Source organism: Anomaloglossus baeobatrachus, chromosome 2, assembly GCF_048569485.1.
Source record: "Anomaloglossus baeobatrachus isolate aAnoBae1 chromosome 2, aAnoBae1.hap1, whole genome shotgun sequence".
In the NCBI taxonomy this organism is placed as follows: domain Eukaryota; kingdom Metazoa; phylum Chordata; class Amphibia; order Anura; family Aromobatidae; genus Anomaloglossus; species Anomaloglossus baeobatrachus.
The window spans coordinates 355,873,698-355,881,616 of record NC_134354.1 but is presented as its reverse complement, the minus strand read 5'-3'; the positions used below and the strand labels follow the sequence as shown (position 1 = coordinate 355,881,616).

General features: G+C 42.3%; 2 non-coding genes across 2 annotated transcripts; both read left to right on the top strand.

Moving 5' to 3' along the window:
• The first annotated feature begins 5,731 nt into the window (after positions 1 to 5,731).
• On the top strand, positions 5,732 to 5,804 carry TRNAV-UAC (transfer RNA valine (anticodon UAC)). The gene has a single exon. It is a non-coding gene; the product is annotated as a tRNA-Val (tRNA).
• Positions 5,805 to 6,967: 1,163 nt separating this feature from the next.
• TRNAV-AAC (transfer RNA valine (anticodon AAC)) lies at positions 6,968 to 7,040 on the top strand. The gene has a single exon. It is a non-coding gene; the product is annotated as a tRNA-Val (tRNA).
• The last annotated feature ends 879 nt before the right edge of the window (positions 7,041 to 7,919 follow it).

Below are 7,919 nucleotides of genomic sequence, written 5' to 3'. Positions count from 1 at the left end.
GTCCAGAGCAGCGGTGGTGTCCACACAATCACCACAACCGTGGGTGGCGTCACGGACAATATCCCCAAAACCCAAACCACCCCTTTTCACTCACGGGCGAGGAGCGCCGCTCGAGCCTCCAGGATCCGGCCATCGCTCGAGCCACCGAGCAGCAGCAGCCGTAGAGCAGCGGCAGCCGGACCCGAGCAGTGGGAGAGCGCAGCGTCCCCTCCTCCGCCCGCGACAATTCCAGCTTGGGACTGGTGTGGAGGGTAAAGTGGATGAGGATGCGCAGGAGGAGGAGGAGGCTGAGGAGCATGACATTCCGGAGCTGTAGAGTGTGGGTGAAACCCTGACTGAGGTAGGGCCTGCAAAACTTGGTGTGTGAAGGACGTGTTCCGTCCCTCGCTCAGACTGGGTCCCAGCTTCCACAATATTAACCCAGTCTGACGTCAACGAGATGTAGCGGCCTTGCCCACATGCACTTGTCCACGTGCCTGTGGTTAGGTGGACTTTGGGTGAAACAGCGTTGTTCAGGGCACGTGTGATGTTTTGTGACACGTGGTTATGCAATGCGGGGACGGCACACCGGGAGAAATAGTGGCGGCTGGGGACCGAGTAACGTGGGACAGCTGCCACCATCAGGTCGCGGAATGCTTCTGTCTCAACCAGCCTAAAAGGCAACATTTCCAGCGCAAGCAGTCGCGAAATGTTAGCATTTAGAAGTGTGGCATGTGGGGCGTTGGCAGTGTATTTGCGCCTGCGTTCAAAGGTTTGCTGAATGGATAACTGAACGCTGCGCTGGGACAAGGACGTGCTTGATGATGGTGTTATTTCTGCGTGGGCAACTGCAGGTGCAGGGCCGGAGGAGGCTTGTTCGCAGGCAGCATGGACAGGGGATTGGCTCGCATGCACAACAAGCGAAGATGTAGCAGTGACATCAGCAAGCACTGCTCCTCGACTCTGTTGTACATCCCACAAAGTCGGGTGCTTGGCTGACATGTGCCTGATCATTCTGGTGGTGGTCAGGCTGCTAGTTTTGGTACCCCTGCTGATGCTGGCACGGCAGGTGTTGCAAATGGCCTTTTTAGAATCATCTGGAGCCAACTTAAAAATCTGCCAGACTCGGGAAGACCTAACATTTGTACAGGCACCTTGTGTCGTGTTGTTCCGGGGAACAGTTGCCTGACGTCTGCCTGGGGCCACCACCCTGCTTCTTACTGCCTGTTGGGATGCTACGCCTCCCTCCCCCTGTGCACTGCTGTCCTCGCTCTGCATATCCTCCTGCCAGGTTGGGTCAGTTACTGGATCATCCACCACGTCGTCTTCCTCTTCCGCACCCTGCTCCTCCTGATTTCCTGACAATTGTGGCTCATCATCGTCCACCCCTCGTTGAGACACGTTGCCAACTTCGTGAGAACGTGGCTGCTCAAATATTTGGGCATCTGTACATACAATCTCGTCATGGCCCACTTCAACAGGAGCTGGCGAGAGGCCAGAATGTGTGAATGGAAACGTGAACGAACAGCTCTTCCGAGTGTCCAAGTGTGGGATCAGTAATGTCCGTGGACGTGTACTCGGCCTGGTGGTAGGAAGGAGGATCAGGTTCTAAAATGTGCGGTGCAGTATCACGGCTACTGACACTTGACCGTGTGGAAGACAGAGTGTTTGTGGTGGTGCCAATCTGACTGGAAGCATTATCCGCTATCCAACTAACAACCTGTTGACACTGGTCTTGGTTCAAGAGCGGTGTACTGCTGCGGTCCCCAAGAATTTGGGACAGGACGTGCGAGCGAGTAGATGTGGCCCTTTGTTGTGGCGAAATTAGAGCTTGCACACGACCTCGGTCTCTGCCTGCACCACCATCACGTCCACTTCCTTGTTCGTTGCCAACGCCCTTGCGCATTTTGCAATGCTGTGCTGATGTAGATTCACTAGACTTGTGCGTTATTTCCAAGTTTTTGCAAAACGCACACAAGTGCAGCGGAAAGCTGCCACCAACAGGCACACACGTGCTTGTTTTTAAATGCAAGCACGGAGGCACTAAGAACCTAACAGGTCTCTATCCAGGGACAACGTGGAGCCTCCCAATTTTTGGCTGCCCTGCCAAAGGGCTATACTACAATAGACCCACTTCCTTACAATGGGCACTTTATGTTTACAGGCCCTCATGCACGTCTCTATCCAGGGACAACGTGGAGCCTCCCAATTTTTGGCTGCCCTGCCAAAGGGCTATACTACAATAGACCCACTTCCTTCCAATGGGCACTTCAGGTTTACAGGCCCTCATGCACGTCTCTATGCAGGGGCATTGGTGAACCTCACAATTTTGGACTGCCCTGGCAAAGGAAAATACTACAAAGACTCACTTCCTCAAAATGGGCACATTAGACTCAAGAGGCCTTCATGTACGTCTCTTCTCAGGGACATCGGAGTGCCACACAATGTTTTACGTAAAATCTTTCATGTATTAAACTCAAAAAGTAACATACACCAGCTCTATCTCACTATTGGGTATGTGCCCCTAACATTTCTGCCATGAAAAATCATTTTGGGGTCATTTTGGAAGGTTTTCTGATCAGTCCGTAAAAATGGCGTAAAACGCGGACAAAATTGTTCACAGCTGTGACTTTTGAGTGATAAATGCTTCAAGGGGTCTTCCCCATGCTGTTGCCATGTCATTTGAGCACTCTTCTGAGACTTTTGTGACATTTTTAGGGTTTCTCCATGCTGCCGGGGGTCATTTCACAAAAATACTCGGGTCTCCCATAGGATAACATTGGGCTCGGTGCTCGGGCCGAGTACAAGAGTATCTTGGGATGCTCGGCCCGAGCCTCGAGCACCCGAGCTTTTTAGTACTCGCTCATCACTAGTAAACTTCAATTTAAGCAAAATCCCTTAGTAGGAATAAAACTGGTAAAATATGTAATAACAATTGTAAATGTTTCATTAACCAAAAATACTTTCCTTCAGCAATAAAATGGCCCCGTCAGTCACAATTCTGCTCTGCTAGCCAATACACTGTAACTTTCCATCAGGTTTCATAGGGTAGTGGTCATCACGTCTGCTTAACACGCAGAAGGTCCTGCATTCAATCCCCAGTAAAACCAATCTGTTCTTGGTGTTGAAATAATACCCAATTAAACTACAATATATGAAGTTCTTGGCTTTGTTGCCGAATGATGGGATGTTTTGGCTTCCATCACCAACAGAGCTACGAATTTCTTTTTTTTTTCCCTGGCGCTCAAAACTCGTCTCTAATTGCCATTACTTTGCAGGCTTTCAAAGGTTTCATAGTGTAGTGGAAATCACGTCTGCTTTACGCGCAGAAAGCCTAGGTTCAATCCCCAGTGAAACCCATGTGTTCTTGGTGTTGAAATAATGTCCTATCAACCTGCAATCTATAAAGTTCTTGGCTTTGTTGCCGAATAACAGGATGTTTTAGCTTTAATCAACAACAGAGCTACAAATTTGTTTTGTTTCCCCTGGCGGTCAAAACTCGTCTCTAATTGCAATTACTTTGCAGGATTTCAAAGGTTTCATAGTGTAGTGGTCATCGCGTCTGCTTCACACGCAGAAAGTCCTGGATTCAATCCCCAGTGAAACCAATCTGCTTTTGGTGTTGAAGTAATTTCCTATCGACTTGTAATATGTGAAATTCTTGGTTTCGCTGCCAAATGACAATACATTTTGGCTTCCATCACAAAGAGAACTACGATTTTGGGTTTCTTTTTTATTGACCATTTTAGCAGAAAACATAATCCCATATTATAAAAATCCTATTTGTTTCAAAATATATAGTTTCCATAAATACAAAAGCAAAAGACCAAACTATGGAGAAAAAAGTAACACATTCAATATAAACTTCAATTTAAGCATAATCCCTTTCTAGGAATAAAACTGGTAAAATATGTAATAATAATTGTAAATGTTTCATTAACCAAAAATACTTTCCTTCAGCAATAAAAAGGCCCTGTCAGTCACAATTCTGCTCTGCTAGCCAATACACAGTAACTTTTCGTCAGGTTTCATAGTGTAGTGGTCATCACGTCTGCTTAACATGCAGTAGGTCCTGGGTTCAATCCCCAGTGAAACCAATCTGTTCTTAGTGTTGAAATAATACGCTATCCAACTACAATATATGAGGTTCTCGGCATTGTTGCCGAATGACGGTATGTTTTTGCTTCCATCACAAACAGAACTACAAATTATTATTTTTTTTTCCCCTGGCTGTCAAAACTCGTCTCTAAATGCCATTACTTTGCAGGATTTCACAGGTTTCATAGTGGAGTGGTCATCACGTGAACTTCACATGCAGAAGGTTCTGGGTTCAATCCCCAGTAAAAACAAGCCGCTTTCGCTGTTGAAGTAATTTGCTATCAACCTGTAATATATGAAAATCTTGGTTTTGTTGCCAACTGATAATATATTTTGGCTTCCCTCACCAAGAGAACTACGATTTTGGGTTTCTTTTTTATTGACCATTTTAGCAGAAAACATAATCCCATATTATAAAAATCCTGTTTGTTTCAAAATATATAGTTCCTTTAAATACAAAAGCAAACAACTAAACTATGTGGAAAAAAGTAACACATTCAATGTAAACTTCCTTTAAGCAAAATCCCTTTGTAGGAATAAAACTGGTAAAATATGTAATAAAAATTGTAAATGTTTCATTAACCAAAAATACTTTCCTTCAGCAATAAAAAGGCCCCGTCAGTCACAATTCTGCTCTGCTAGCCAATACACAGTAACTTTCCATCAGGTTTCATAGAGTAGTGGTCATCACGTCTGCTTAACACGCAGAAGGTCCTGCGTTTAATCCCCAGTAAAACCTATCTGTTCTTGGTGTTGAAATAATACTCAATTAAACTACAATATATGAAGTTCTTGGCTTTGTTTCCGAATGATGGGATGTTTTGGCTTCCATCCCCAACAGAGCTACGAATTTGTTTTTTTTTTCCCTGGCGGTCAAAACTCGTCTCTAATTGCCATTACTTTGCAGGCTTTCAAAGGTTTCATAGTGTAGTGGAAATCACGTCTGATTTACACGCAGTAAGTCCAGGGTTTAATCCCCAGTGAAACCAATCTGTTTTTGGTGTTGAAGTAATTTCCTATCGACTTGTAATATGTGAAATTCTTGGTTTCATTGCCAAATGACAATACATTTTGGCTTCCATCACAAAGAGAACTACGATTTTGGGTTTCTTTTTTATTGACCATTTTAGCAGAAAACATAATCCCATATTATAAAAATCCTGTTTGTTTCCAAATATATAGTTCCTTTAAATACAAAAGCAAAAAACTAAACTATGTGGAAAAAAGTAACACATTCAATGTAAACTTCCTTTTAAGCAAAATACCTTTGTAGGAATAAAACTGGTAAAATATGTAATAAAAATTGTAAATGTTTCATTAACCAAAAATACTTTCCTTCAGCAATAAAAAGGCCCCGTCAGTCACAAGTCTGCTCTGCTAGCCAATACACAGTAACTTTCCATCAGGTTTCATAGAGTAGTGGTCATCACGTCTGCTTAACACGCTGAAGGTCCTGCGTTCAATCCCCAGTAAAACCAATCTGTTCTTGGTGTTGAAATAATACTCAATTAAACTACAATATATGAAGTTCTTGGCTTTGTTGCCGAATGATGGGATGTTTTGGCTTCCATCCCCAATAGAGCTACGAATTTTTTTTTTTTTCCCTGGCGGTCAAAACTCGTCTCTAATTGCCATTACTTTGCAGGCATTCAAAGGTTTCATAGTGTAGTGGAAATCATGTCTGCTTTACACGCAGAAGGTCCTGGGTTCAATCCCCAGTGAAACCCATGTGTTCTTGGTGTTGAAATAATCCCCTATCTACCTGCAGTATATAAAGTTCTTGCCTTTGTTGTCGAATAACGGGATGTTTTAGCTTCCATCACCAACAGAGCTACGAATTTGTTTTTTTTCCCCTGGCGGTCAAAACTCGACTCTAATTGCCATTACTTTGCAGGATTTCAAAGGTTTCATAGAGTAGTGGTCATCACGTCTGCTTAACACGCAGAAGGTCCTGCGTTCAATCCCCAGTAAAACCTATCTGTTCTTGGTGTTGAAATAATACTCAATTAAACTACAATATATGAAGTTCTTGGCTTTGTTTCCGAATGATGGGATGTTTTGGCTTCCATCCCCAACAGAGCTACGAATTTGTTTTTTTTTTCCCCTGGCAGTCAAAACTCGTCTCTAATTGCCATTACTTTGCAGGCTTTCTAAGGTTTCATAGTGTAGTGGAAATCACGTCTGATTTACACGCAGAAGGTCCTGGGTTCAATCCCCAGTGAAACCCATGTGTTCTTGGTGTTGAAATAATCCCCTATCAACCTGCAGTATATAAAGTTCTTGGCTTTGTTGCAAAGAACGGGATGTTTTAGCTTCCATCACCAACAGAGCTACGAATTAGTTTTTTTCCCCTGGCGGTCAAAACTCATCTCTAATTGCCATTATTTTGCAGGATTTCAAAGGTTTCATAGTGTAGTGGTCATCACGTCTGCTTAACACGCAGTAAGTCCAGGGTTTAATCCCCAGTGAAACCAATCTGTTTTTGGTGTTGAAGTAATTTCCTATCGACTTGTAATATGTGAAATTCTTGGTTTCATTGCCAAATGACAATACATTTTGGCTTCCATCACAAAGAGAACTACGATTTTGGGTTTCTTTTTTATTGACCATTTTAGCAGAAAACATAATCCCATATTATAAAAATCCTATTTGTTTCAAAATATATAGTTCCCATAAATACAAAAGCAAAAGACCAAAATATGGAGAAAAAAGTAACACATTCAATATAAACTTCAATTTAAGCAAAATCCTTTTGTAGGAATAAAACTGGTAAAATATGTAATAATAATTGTAAATGTTTCATTAACCAAAAATACTTTCCTTCAGCAATAAAAAGGCCCCGTCAGTCACAATTCTGCTCTGCTAGCGAATACACAGTAACTTTTCGTCAGGTTTTATAGTGTAGTGGTCATCACGTCTGCTTAACACGCAGAAGGTCCTGGGTTCAATCCCCAGTAAAACCAATCTGTTCTTAGTGTTGAAATAATACGCTATCCAACTACAATATATAAAGTTGTTGGCTTTGTTGCCGAATAACGGGATGTTTTAGCTTCCATCACCAACAGAGCTACGAATTTGGTTTTTTTCCCCTGGCGGTCAAAACTCGTCTCTAAATGACATTACTTTGCAGGATTTCACAGGTTTCATAGTGGAGTCGTCAACACGTCTACTTCACACGCAGAAAGTCCTGGGTTCAATCCCCAGTAAAAACAAGCCGTTTTCGCTGTTGAAGTAATTTGCTATCAACCTGTAACATATGAAATTCTTTATTGTGTTGCCAACTGATAATATATTTTGGCTTCCATCACCAAGAGAACTACGATTTTGGGTTTCTTTTTTATTGACCATTTTAGTAGAAAACATAATCCCATATTATAAAAATCCTGTTTGTTTCAAAATATATAGTTCCTTTAAATACAAATGCAAACAACTAAACTATGTGGAAAAAAGTAACACATTCAATGTAAACTTCCTTTTAAGCAAAATCCCTTTGTAGGAATAAAACTGGTAAAATATGTAATAAAATTGTAAATGTTTCATTAACCAAAAATACTTTCCTTCAGCAATAAAAAGGCCCCGTCAGTCACAATTCTACTCTGCTAGCCAATACACAGTAACTTTCCATCAGGTTTCATAGAGTAGTGGTCATCACGTCTGCTTAACACGCAGAAGGTCCGGCGTTCAATCCCCAGTAAAACCAATCTGTTCTTAGTGTTGAAATAATACTCAATTAAACTACAATATATGAAGTTCTTGGCTTTGTTGCCGAATGATGGGATGTTTTGGCTTCCATCCCCAACAGAGCTACGAATTTGTTTTTTTTTTCCCTGGCAGTCAAAACT